Genomic DNA, 13,070 nt, shown 5'->3' on the forward strand with positions numbered 1-13,070 from the left:
CCGCGCGGTCAACAGAACTAGGGTTTCATCGGAAATCGAGCATCGGATCTAGGGAATGGCCCCAAAACTTGTGTGTGTCCACATGGAATGCACAAAAGTGATTTGAGATGGTTTTATATCCAAGGCTACCCCCCCAGGTGTGTCCGGCTTCTCGGACAGGGGGTTCCTACACTTAGGCAGATTCTGCATGTATAGGGGGGAACTCCCTCGGAGTTGAACCGGAGAGAAACTTGAGATCATATGGGATGATCCTTGTTTCCACATGTACCTATGACCTAACCAAGCTCAAATGGAGGCATATGCCCACCGGGGGACCCCCGATGGGATGCAGTCAAAGGGGTAGACCGCGCGGTCAACAGAACTAGGTCTTCGTCGGAAATCGAGCATCGGATCTAGGGAATGGCCCCAAAACTTGTGTGTGTCCACATGGAATCCACAAAAGTTATTTGAGATGGTTTTATATCCAAGGCTACCCCCCCAGGTGTGTACGGCTTCTCGGACAGGGGGTTCCTACACTTAGGCAGATTCTGCATGTATAGGGGGGAACTCCCTCGGAGGTGAACCGGAGAGAAACTTGAGATCATATGGGGTGATCATTGTTTACACATGTACCTATGACCTAACCAAGCTCAAATGGAGGCATATGCCCACCGGGGGACCCCCGATGGGATGCAGTCAAAGGGGTAGACCGCGCGGTCAACAGAACTAGGTCTTCGTCGGAAATCGAGCATCGGATCTAGGGAATGGCCCCAAAACTTGTGTGTGTCCACATGGAATCCACAAAAGTGATTTGAGATGGTTTTATATCCAAGGCTACCCCCCCAGGTGTGTCCGGCTTCTCGGACAGGGGGTTCCTACACTTAGGCAGATTCTGCATGTATAGGGGGGAACTCCCTCGGAGGTGAACCGGAGAGAAACTTGAGATCATATGGGGTGATCCTTGTTTACACATGTACCTATGACCTAACCAAGCTCAAATGGAGGCATATGCCCACCGGGGGACCCCCGATGGGATGCAGTCAAAGGGGTAGACCGCGCGGTCAACAGAACTAGGGTTTCATCGGAAATCGAGCATCGGATCTAGGGAATGGCCCCAAAACTTGTGTGTGTCCACATGGAATGCACAAAAGTGATTTGAGATGGTTTTATATCCAAGGCTACCCCCCAGGTGTGTCCGGCTTCTCGGACAGGGGGTTCCTACACTTAGGCAGATTCTGCATGTATAGGGGGGAACTCCCTCGGAGTTGAACCGGAGAGAAACTTGATATCATATGGGATGATCCTTGTTTCCACATGTACCTATGACCTAACCAAGCTCAAATGGAGGCATATTCCCACCGGGGGACCCCCGATGGGATGCAGTCAAAGGGGTAGACCGCGCGGTCAACAGAACTAGGTCTTCGTCGGAAATCGAGCATCGGATCTAGGGAATGGCCCCAAAACTTGTGTGTGTCCACATGGAATGCACAAAAGTGATTTGAGATGGTTTTATATCCAAGGCTACCCCCCCAGGTGTGTCCGGCTTCTCGGACAGGGGGTTCCTGACATAGGGCCATATGGTCAGGTCTATGCCGAGGGGGTTGCCCTCGGCGTAGCCCGACGCGCCCAGGTTCTGCCGCGTGTCCACGGCCTGGCTGCATGGATCAAGCATACGCCGAAGGGGTTGCCCTCGGCGTAGAGGCCCAACTGGCGGCGCCACGACGGGCCACGTCGCCCACCCGCGAGGAGGCCTGGCTGCATGGATCATGCATACGCCGAGGGCCAGGCCGTCGGCGTAGAGGCCCAGCTGGCGGCGCCACGGCGGGCCACGTCGCCCACCCGCGAGGAGGCCTGGCTGCATGGATCATGCTACGCCGAGGGCCAGGCCGTCGGCGTACGGTGGCTGGCCGTTAACGGCGACGGCGCCACGCAACGAGGCGCCGAGGGCAGCGACGCCGAGGGTGAACGCGCACCGTCGGCATAGACGGCGTACGCCGACGGCCGGTACTACGCCGACGGCACTGTGCCGTGTGCCGAGGGAGCTGGACGCCGACCAGATACGCCGAGGGCCACCGTCGGCGTAGCCTACGCCGAGGGCCAGGCGTGGCTACGCCGAGGGCAGCCGGCCGTCGGCGTCTGACACCATTCCTGTAGTGTACAATGTAGAATTTTCTAGAGGATCCTATTGATCAATAAAACTTGACCAACAAACTTTATAATCAGGCTATCCTAAGATATATATGTTAGAATGATAAAAGTTACGCCTATTAAGATATTTAAAGGTAATAAAAATACAAATACATAAAAAACAAATTACAGTGTCTCAAAGTGGCAAAAATTATTATGTGGGTCAATGTGATTTTGTTGTCTTTATATAATTTTGCTTCTATTCATACGATCAGTTCATCGAAATATCTCAAATTGTTTCTTTAATCAACACGGTTCTCAAAACCAAATAAATTTCTAACTTACATTTTGTATTGTTTTCTTAACGAATCATTATTGGATTTGCACTGATAGACAATACAATTAACAATGTGTTTGGAGTTGCAGTCTTGCATGTGGTTAATGTTATTGAACATAATAAAAAAATATTAGTCAAAATTGTGTGTTAAAATGTTGTATAAAAAATCAATTCAAATATAGTGACATAACAATCTATGAAGAAGTAAAAATATTTAATATAAACATTGAGATACTATTTTTCTTTTAGCCTATTAACCAATAAGCATGGTCAAATCATTTTGGGAATATTAAGTTGACGCAAGACCAACAATATATTAAGGAGAGAGTAAACAAAATGGGCATAGTTATCGATTCTGATTGAAAACAAACATTCAGTACTTATATTATTGTCGCTGACGAGTTTACCTCATTGTCGAGAGAGAGAGAGAGAGATTGGTGTGTATCAAGTATTTTTTTTCAAAATGATAAAAAAATAGAACTTCGTGATTCATGATTTTTAAATATAGTTAATCAATCATTTAATATCGTTCAAATTATATTCTCTATTATTTTAGTGCCTTATGCTCATTATACACTAGATTCACACCAATGGTTTACCACGGATAGAACAAAAGTACTATATGTGCAGTTTTGCATAAGTCTAGTTGTTAATACACCTCCAACTTAGCCCAATGGTTTTAACTGCTTGCAACTGTATAGTTGTGATGCGGGGTGGCCTTTGGACACCTCCTCCTCAAGACCGTCAAGCCCTCCTCGTCAGTGGCGAAGGATGAAAAAAATCTAAGGTAGAGCGAACTTTGAATAATGCAAATATCAAATAGTCCTAAAAAGTAGTAATATCTCAATACAATAAAAAAATATTTGATTATAAGTATAACCTAAAAAACATACCAATAATGCTAACTCAACGGCAAAGCTTTACATCTCCTTAAAAAATACGATGTAATTCAAATAATCAAGACGTTTGATTATCCCTCGTTCGATGTGCAACTCGATTTTGATTATTTTTGTTGCTAGAAAATTCCTTTCAATTGTTGATGTCGCCAAGGGTAAACCCTATGTCATCTTAATGGAGTAATAACGCAGTCGGAGAAAGTATTACTTGTCTTTAAAACATCTAAAAATCTTCAATTCTACGAGTATGTATAATGAATAACTCGAGTTTATCTTGTATATACTAGGGTACATTCAATGATAAATCTCTGTAATACAAACAATATTATTCACATTGAATCTAGAATACGAGTTTATATTTGGAGGTAAAAATAGTCTATATTTTTGGCCTGTAATTGATTTTGCGCAGTGTTTTTACTGAAACACGCATAACTTTCTTATACGGAGTCCGTTTTCGATGTATGACCACTCAAAATTTTCAGAAAAAACACGCGCATCTAAGTGTATTCACCAAAAATCAAGGTAGGGTGGCTTGCCCTACCTTGCCCTACTAGGAGCTCCGCCCCTGCTCCTCGTCAGGTCCGGGCGGCCACATGTGTTGTGTGTGCACCTTGCACAGGGCCCCAGAATTTTAAGGGCCCCAAATTTTTATATAGGACCAGTATTTATACAGGGAAAAAAAGGAATAGAAGGAAGCGTGCCGGGACGAGAAAGCTGCCGCCATGCCGAATTCCATCTGACAACTAGACTAGGTAATTCGAATTTTCCTCATCTTCTATGTTCTAGCCTTCTAGGCTATTCGTTGATCATCAATGGTACATTATTATTTTATTTTTTGTATGTAATGTTTTAAAATCAATGGGGCGTGATTCCGGTGCCAAAAAGCGCTAGAGAAAATAGAAGTAACATATACTAATTCAATCTCAAAAGCGAGTTATGAACAAATATATTACAGTATAAAAGAAGCAAAAGTGTCTTCCGACAATTAGTCGATTGGTCCTGCCACGCTTGCACTAGATATTGGATAATGATAGCTTGAAATCTTCTTGTGAAAATTTTGAGGGTGCCCTCACAAAAGATAAAAAGTCTAATATTGATGCCAACGATTTGTATGTTGAGCTGAAGTTTCTTCAAGAATTCATTTCAAAAGAAACCATGGAGTCTGTTGAAGTTCTAGATTATTTGAAGTGTCATGATTGTTCTCCCAATGCAAGTATTGCGTATCAAATTTTGTTGATCATTCTTGTGACTGTTGCATCAGCGGAACGAAGCTTTTCTAAATTGAAACTATTGAAATCATATATGCGTACTATGATAACGCAACAAACACTCAATGATTTAGTGACAATATCACTTGAAAGTAAAGTGTTGGAGAAGATTGATTATGAGGATATCATTGAAATTTTTATTTCGAAGACCCCTTAAAGAATGATGTTGTTCAAATAAACATTATTCAGCCGAGAGTGGAATAGGTATGATTTTAATATTTCTAGTTGTATAAGAAACTAAAATATATACGTTATATTTATCGAATATTTCAAATTTTCATGTAAGATAGGGGCCCATTTTAGATTTTCTGCATAGGGCCCCGGATTTTGCCGGCTCGAGCCTGCTCCTCGTGGCCCATTGAAACGAGCTCGGGCCAAAGCCATACACCAAGAGGTGAACTCACTCCTCTCCACACTTACCTTGAACTCTTCATTGGATGGAATGCTACCTCATGCCGATATGCTTTGTATTATTAGGTACGAGGGGCGTCAAGGCCCCGGAGAGGAGGACACACCATGGTCAAGAGGAGGAGAGGAGCAGCTGGACGTGAAGATGGGCATGGAGCTGGACCCGAAGTCATCTGAAGCGCGCGAAGTGGAGAAGAGAGCCAGCCGGCCCAGGACCCGGTCCGACCGGCCTACTGACCGGGTCACTCGGTCCAGACCGGGTTCCAGACCGGTGCCAACCGGGCGCAGTACCGGGGCTCCAGAACCCCTTCTGGCCGCCGTCCGGTCCATGACCCAGTTTGGACCGGATGGGCCGGCCCCAGGTTCGGTTGGACCGGATCGCACGACTTGACTCGACCAGATCAGCCCGAGTCGGTTACTTTTGTACTTGTTCGACCCGTGTCGCCCTGTAGACCTATATAAGTACCTAGGACGCCCGTTTACTCTTTAGACATAATCTTGGCTTAAAACTACTTTTGAGCTTTGTCTCCCTAGGGTTAGAACTCCCTTTGTATCAAGGCTACTCTTGTTGAGGATTTGGCTACTTCTGAGTGAGATTCAAGTGTGCTCCACTCTCTCTCCCTCACCGGTCTCCATCTCCAACCCCGATCTCTCACCCGGAATTCTACCTCGTGTCTCTTCCGGTTGATTCTATTGGCGTGGTCCATCGATCCACGAGAGTAAGATTCGATTGTATCGGGTTGGTGTGTGTGTGTTTGTTCTTCGTGTTCTTCACGTTCTTCATCCTCTCCCTCTTTTCCCCTCTTGATTTTGGGTCAATCGCGAGATCGGGCCACAACCTAGGTCTTAGACCTCATCATATGGTATCAACAGCTTTTGGTTACCGCGATTTTGACCCCCCACCCACCCAATTTCGTCTCTAAATTTTTTTCCAAAAAATCCCAAAAAAAATAGCCCTAAATTGCCTTTGGATGGATCTGCGATTTTGTTGAGTTTTGAGTGGTTTTGATCCGTGGATTTGGTGTTTTTAGTGTTGATCTACTATTTCTCCCACCTTTTAGCCTCCAATTCCTTCGTTTCCCTTCGATTTAATCTTTTGGTTTTGGTTTGGGGAAGAACAGGAGAGAGAAACACGACCAGCCGGTTGAGAAACCGGTTGACCGGCCCCCAGACCGGACCGACCGGCCCAGAAACCGGTTGACCGGCCCCCAGACCGGACCGACCGGCCCAGAAACCGGTCTGACCGGCCTCCTGACCAGGCGCCATTCCGTGTCCGGCCCGAGTTCGCATTTCGATTTACACCACCACCACCACCCTCGCAGGTATAACTTGCACTTTTCCATTGTAGCCTTCTTATTTTTGCGATCTATCCCACCGAGCGAAGCTTTTCGAGTGTTGCGAAACATTGCACGAGGTCCCGACCGTGAGGGTGTGCGTTGTGTTGAGTAAAGCTCTTAAGCAAAGCTCGGGGTGGAAAGCAAAAGTGTAAGAGCATAGTGTGCTAGAAAAAAAAAGGAGAAGAAAAAGAAACGTGCAAGTGCCACCGATATAAAAGCAGTTGATAAGCTTTTAAGCAAGCGTGAGAGATAGAGAAGAGAGACCTCGTGTGAATCTTGGTGTTTCATCTCTATGCAACCTAGCTATCGCCTCTCCTTGAGTTAGTGTGACATCGAGCATCAACTTCGCTAATTGCTTTTTCCACTTTTCCGCTCACTCTTTGGTTGCACTAACCCCGCTTATCCCGTGTGTGCGTTCCACAACTTTTCCGTGTTTATAGTGATCTCCACTTCGACACTTGATTTTTGGACCTCACCCACTTTTAACAACATACTTAATTTTGGATTTCATCTTTTGGTTTTCCACCATTCTCACCTACCACTAGATTTGCTAGCCTTTGTGTGTGGCTTTGCGTGTGTACCCGATACATTTGGTTTTGCTCTCGGTTCGGTTGATTACCTTAATACTATCATACCAAGGTAAAAGTGCGAGGTAGTCTTCTTCCACTAACGTACACAACATAGTTCTTGTCTTTCTATCATGGATAGGCACGGAGACGAAGCAAGGGAGGATGAAGTCCTACGCAACACCGAGAGGTTGGCGACCCAACACAACCTATGGGTGCAACGCCAAGAATTCAAGGAGCAACTCGCCTTATTCGAGGCACGCATCGACGAGCAATATGATGAAGTGGCACACAACTTCTCCGTTGTGAACCAAGATATGGCTCTACTTCGTGAAGCTACGGACAACTTGAATGGCCAAATGGCGGCCAATTATGCGAACATGGAGCGGCACATGGATAGTCTCGAGCGCACCATCAACAACTTGGGTTGTCATCGCCGACACCGCTCTACTTCATCATCATCAAGCTCGTCACAAGATTACTACTCTCATGATCGCCATACGTCCTCAAGCTCCAACTCAAGGAATGGAGACCATCATCGACCTCGTCGCCCGCATGCTCGTCATGAAGACTCTCGCTCCAACTCTAGGCGAGGAGAATTCCATCGCCATGCTCGTCCCCATGAACGTCCTCCACAAGAACAAGTACTACACCAAGATCGTCATCAAGTGGATCGCCATGCCCACCATGGGCGTGACGACCAACCCCACGACAACGTCATCCACAACATGGAGCCGGTACCTCATCGTGAGCCACATGTCGATGATCAAGACCAAGGTCATCAAGATCAACCTCGGCGTGATTTCCGAAATCATCCTCGCCATAACCAACATGGAGGAGGAGACCCGCAACATGCTCAAGATGAGATGGCCATCAATGGACGTCGTCAACAGCCTCAACAACCTCGTCAAGATCTTCAACAACATCATCATCGTGAACCAAGTGAAGCTAGTGTTCAACTTCAACGCCAACCCAATGCTATGGTTGGCCGTGGAAGACCTCATCTACCACCTCAAGCCGCAAGAGATGAAGGCATCCGTCCTCGTCGAAGGAATTTGGAAGATGAAGAGAACATGTTTGGAAAGCTCAAGTTCAACATGCCCAAGTTCAAAGGTGAAGACGATGTCGAGGCCTACCTCTCATGGGCACTCAAGGTTGACAAGATTTTCCGCATCCACAACTACTATGGTGCCAAGAAAGTGGCCATGGCATCTCTTGAGTTTGAAGATTATGCCAACACTTGGTGGGAGCAAGTACTCACTATAAGGGAAGAAAAGGGTGAACCCCCAATTGACACTTGGGAAGAGATGAAGGAAGAGATGCAAGCTCGCTTTGTACCAACACACTACATGACCGACCTCTTCAACAAACTACAAAAATTGAAGCAAGGCACCAAGACCGTTGAGGAGTTCTTCAAGGAGATGGAGTTAACTATGATGCGAGCCAACATCCAAGAATCCGAGAACCAAGCCATCGCTCGATTCTTCAATGGCCTCAACTACCCCGTCAAGAGAATGTGGAGTTCCAACAATATTCCAACATGGTTGAGTTGGTTCACCAAGCTTCCAAGGACGAGCGCCAAGTGAATGAGGACATCAAGTACTCCAAGTCTAAGTCATACTTCGCCTCCAACCTCGCTACAACAACTCCTACAACAAGCGTCAAACCCGTCGTGTCCTCTACACTGATATGTCTCAAACGTATCTATAATTTCTTATGTTCCATGCTAGTTTTATGACAATATCTACATGTTTTATCCATACTTTATATCATTTTGATGCATTTTTCCGGTACTAACCTATTAACAAGATGCCGAAGCGCCAGTTCCTGTTTTCTGCTGTTTTTGGTTTCAGAAATCCTACACAGGAAATATTCTCGGAATTGGACGAAACAAAAGCCAAACCTCCTATTTTTCTGAGGGACACATGGAGCCAGAAGGGCAAGCCAGGGGGAGGCCCACGGCCTCCACACCATAGGCTGGCGCGGCCAAGAGGGGGGGCGCGCCGCCTTATGGGGTGGGCCCCTCGGGCACCCTCTCGCGCCTCCCTTTCGCCTATATATTCCTTCCATCGCGAAAACCCTAAAAAGATCAGTCATATTCCACGAAAAGTTACGTACCCGCCGCCATCCCGAAGCCAAGTTCGGGGGACAGAAGTCTCTGTTCCGGCACGCCGCCGGGACGGGGAAGTGCCCCCGGAATCCATCTCCATCGACTCCATCGCCATCTTCATCGCCGTTGCTGTCTCCCATGATGAGGAGGGAGTAGTTCTCCCCCGAGGCTGAGGGCTCTACCGGTATCTATGTGGTTCATCTCTCTCTCCCATGGTGTTATCTTTATGTGATCATGAGCTTTGTAATCTAGTTGAATATGTAGATGTTACTCTTGTCTATTATGCATTCTAGAGGTTACTTTAATATGAACTCCGGAGTTACTCTCCACGGTGTGATGGTGACAATGTGCGCATCGTGTGTGATTCCTTTATGACATTGTGGAGCTTGTTTAATCCGGCTTGAGGTGTGCTTTTGCAACCCTACACAATGAATGGTGTTTGTTATCCAACAAGAGAGTGTTTGAGAGTAGCATTTATTTATTCAATTATATGATCATTGTTGAGAGTGTCCACTAGTGAAAGTATGATCGCTAGGCCTTGTTTCTAAGCATTGAAACACCGTTTCCAACAAGTTCTGCTACATGTTCGCTTGCTGCCATTTTTATTTCAGATTGCAATTACTACTTATAATCATCCATATTAGTTGTATTTCACTATCTCTTCGTCGAACTAGTGCACCTATACATCTGACAAGTGTATTAGGTGTGTTGCAAAACACAAGAAACTTCTTGTATCTTAATTGCAGGGTTGCTTGAGAGGGATATCTTTGACCTCTACCTCCCTGAGTTCGATAAACCTTGGGTGATTCACTTAAGGGAAACTTGCTGCTGTTCTACAAACTTCTGCTCTTGGAGGCCCAACACTATCTACAGGAATAGAAGCGTGCGTAGACATCAAGCTATTTTCTGGCGCCGTTGTCGGGGAGGTAAGGTAAAAGGTATTCACATCCTCCGACTACTAAGCTATTTCCTAGCACTGTTGCCGGTGTGTGAGTGCTCAAAGCTATTTCCTTTAGATTCTGCAATTATATCTTTTTGTTTCTTGTTTTTATTTCACTAGTTAGGCTTAATGGAAAACAACAAAAATATTAGAGATCTTTATAGTATTTATCTTGAGTTAGGACATGAGGTGTTTGAAGAGAAAATTAAAAAACCTATGGAACTTTATATGCATGCTAATGGCAATGTTATTAGTATGAATGCTTTGAACACCATTGTTGCTAACGTTATGGAAAATTCTAAGCTTGGGGAAGCTGGTTTTGATGAGCATGATATTTTTAGTCCCCCAAGCATGGAGAAGAAAATTTACTTTGATGAAACTTTACCTCCTATATATGATGATTACAATGATGACTATCATATTTTCAGTCCACCTACTATTGAGGAGAAAATTAATTATGATTACAATATGTAGGGATTCGTTGCATAGAAAACAAAAAATTTCCTACCGCGAACACGTAATCCAAGCCAAGATGCAATCTAGAAGACGGTAGCAACGAGGGGATTATCGAGTTTCACCCTTGAAGAGATTCCAAAGCCTACAAGAGGAGGCTCTTGTTGCTGTGGTAGACGTTCACTTGCCGCTTGCAAAAGCGCGTAGAAGATCTTGATCACGGCGCCACGAACGGGCAGCACCTCCGTACTCGGTCACACGTTTGGTTGTTGATGAAGACGACGTCCACCTCCCCGTTCCAGCGGGCAGCGGAAGTAGTAGCTCCTCTTGAATCCGACAGCACGACAGCGTGGTGTCGGTGGTGGTGGAGAAACCCGGCGGAGCTTCGCTAAGCGTGCGGGAAGTGGAGGAGCGGGGCGGCTAGGGTTTGGGGAGAGGGGGGCGCCGGCCACTTGAGGTGGTGCGGCCACCTTATGCTTGTTGGGGTGGCCGGCCCCCTCCCCTTGGCCCTCATTATATAGGTGGAAGCCCCAAGTGTTGGACTACAAGTCTCCGAATAAGACCCGAACCCAAAACCTTCCATGTGATAGGGAAACCTACCCAAGGTGGGAATCCCACTTGGGGTGGGATTCCCCCCTTCCATGTGGGGGGGTGGCCGGCCCCCTTAGGGGAGTCCACTTGGGACTCCTCCCCCTCTAGGGTTGGCCGGCCATGGAGGTGGAGTCCCTTTGGGACTCCGCCTTCCAAAGTGGTTTCTTCCGGACTTTTCTAGAACCTTCTAGAACCTTCCATAGAACCTTCCGGATCATTTTAAATCTTATAAAATGACTTCCTATATATGAATCTTATTCTCCGGACCATCCCGGAACTCCTTGTGATGTCCGGGATCTCATCCGGGACTCCGAACAAATATTCGAACTCCATTCCATATTCAAGTTCTACCATTTCAACATCCAACCTTAAGTGTGTCACCCTACGGTTCGTGAACTATGCGGACATGGTTGAGTACTCACTCCGACCAATAACCAATAGCGGGATCTGGAGATCCATAATGGCTCCCACATATTCAACGATGACTTTAGTGATCGAATGAACCATTCACATACGATACCAATTCCCTTTGTCACGCGATATTTTACTTGTCCGAGGTTTGATCATCGGTATCACTCTATACCTTGTTCAACCTCGTCTCCTGACAAGTACTCTTTACTCGTACCGTGGTATGTGGTCTCTTATGAACTTATTCATATGCTTGCAAGACATTAGACGACATTCCACCGAGAGGGCCCAGAGTATATCTATCCGTCATCGGGATGGACAAATCCCACTGTTGATCCATATGCCTCAACTCATACTTTCCGGATACTTAATCCCACCTTTATAACCACCCATTTACGCAGTGGCGTTTGATGTAATCAAAGTACCTTTCTGGTATAAGTGATTTATATGATCTCATGGTCATAAGGACTAGGTAACTATGTATTGAAAGCTTATAGCAAATAACTTAATGACGTGATCTTATGCTACGCTTAATTGGATGTGTCCATTACATCATTCATACAATGATATAACCTTGTTATTAATAACATCCAATGTTCATGATTATGAAACTAATCATCCATTAATCAACAAGCTAGTTAAGAGGCATACTAGGGACTCTTTGTTGTTTACATATCACACATGTATCAATGTTTCGGTTAATACAATTATAGCATGGTATATAAACATTTATCATAAACATAAAGATATATAATAACCACTTTTATTATTGCCTCTTGGGCATATCTCCTTCAGTCTCCCACTTGCACTAGAGTCAATAATCTAGATTACATTGTAAAGTACCTAACACCCATGGCATTCTGGTGTTGGTCATGCTTTGCCCTAGGGAGAGCTTTAGTCAACGGATCTGCTACATTCAGATCAGTGTGTACATTGCAAATCTTTACTTCTCCATCTTCGATGTACTCGCGAATCGAGTGGTAACGCAGCTTGATATGCTTCAGCCTCTTGTGTGACCTTGGTTCTTGTGCATTGGCGATGGCACCCATGTTGTCACAGTATATGACTAGTGGGTCCAATGCACTAGGAACCACACCGAGCTCTACAATGAACCTCTTCATCCATACCGCTTATGATGAAGCCTCTGAAGCCGCTATGTACTACGATTCTGTTGAAGACTTCGCCACCATGCACCTTTGCTTCGAGCTTGCCCGACTTACTGCAGCACCATTCAATATAAACACGTACCCGCATCGTGACTTAGAGTCATCAGGATCAGTGTTCCAACTTGCATCGGTGTAACCGCTTACAACGAGCTCTTGGTCACCTCCATAACAAAGAAACATATCCTTAGTTCTTTTCAAGTACTTCAGGATATTCTTGACCGCTGTCCAGTGTTCCATTCCTGGATCACTTTGATATCTGCTAGTCAAACTAACAGCATGTGCTATATCCGGTCTAGTACATAGCATGGCATACATGATAGATCCTACTGCCGAGGCATAGGGGATATTACTCATCCTTTCTCTTTCTTCTGCCGTAGCCGGTCCTTGAGTCTTACTCAAGACCTTGCCTGGTAACATCGGTAAGAACCCTTTTTTACTTTCGTCCATTCTAAACTTCTTTAGAATCTTGTCCAGGTATGTACTC

Source organism: Lolium perenne, chromosome 1 (assembly GCF_019359855.2).
Source record: "Lolium perenne isolate Kyuss_39 chromosome 1, Kyuss_2.0, whole genome shotgun sequence".
Taxonomy (NCBI): domain Eukaryota; kingdom Viridiplantae; phylum Streptophyta; class Magnoliopsida; order Poales; family Poaceae; genus Lolium; species Lolium perenne.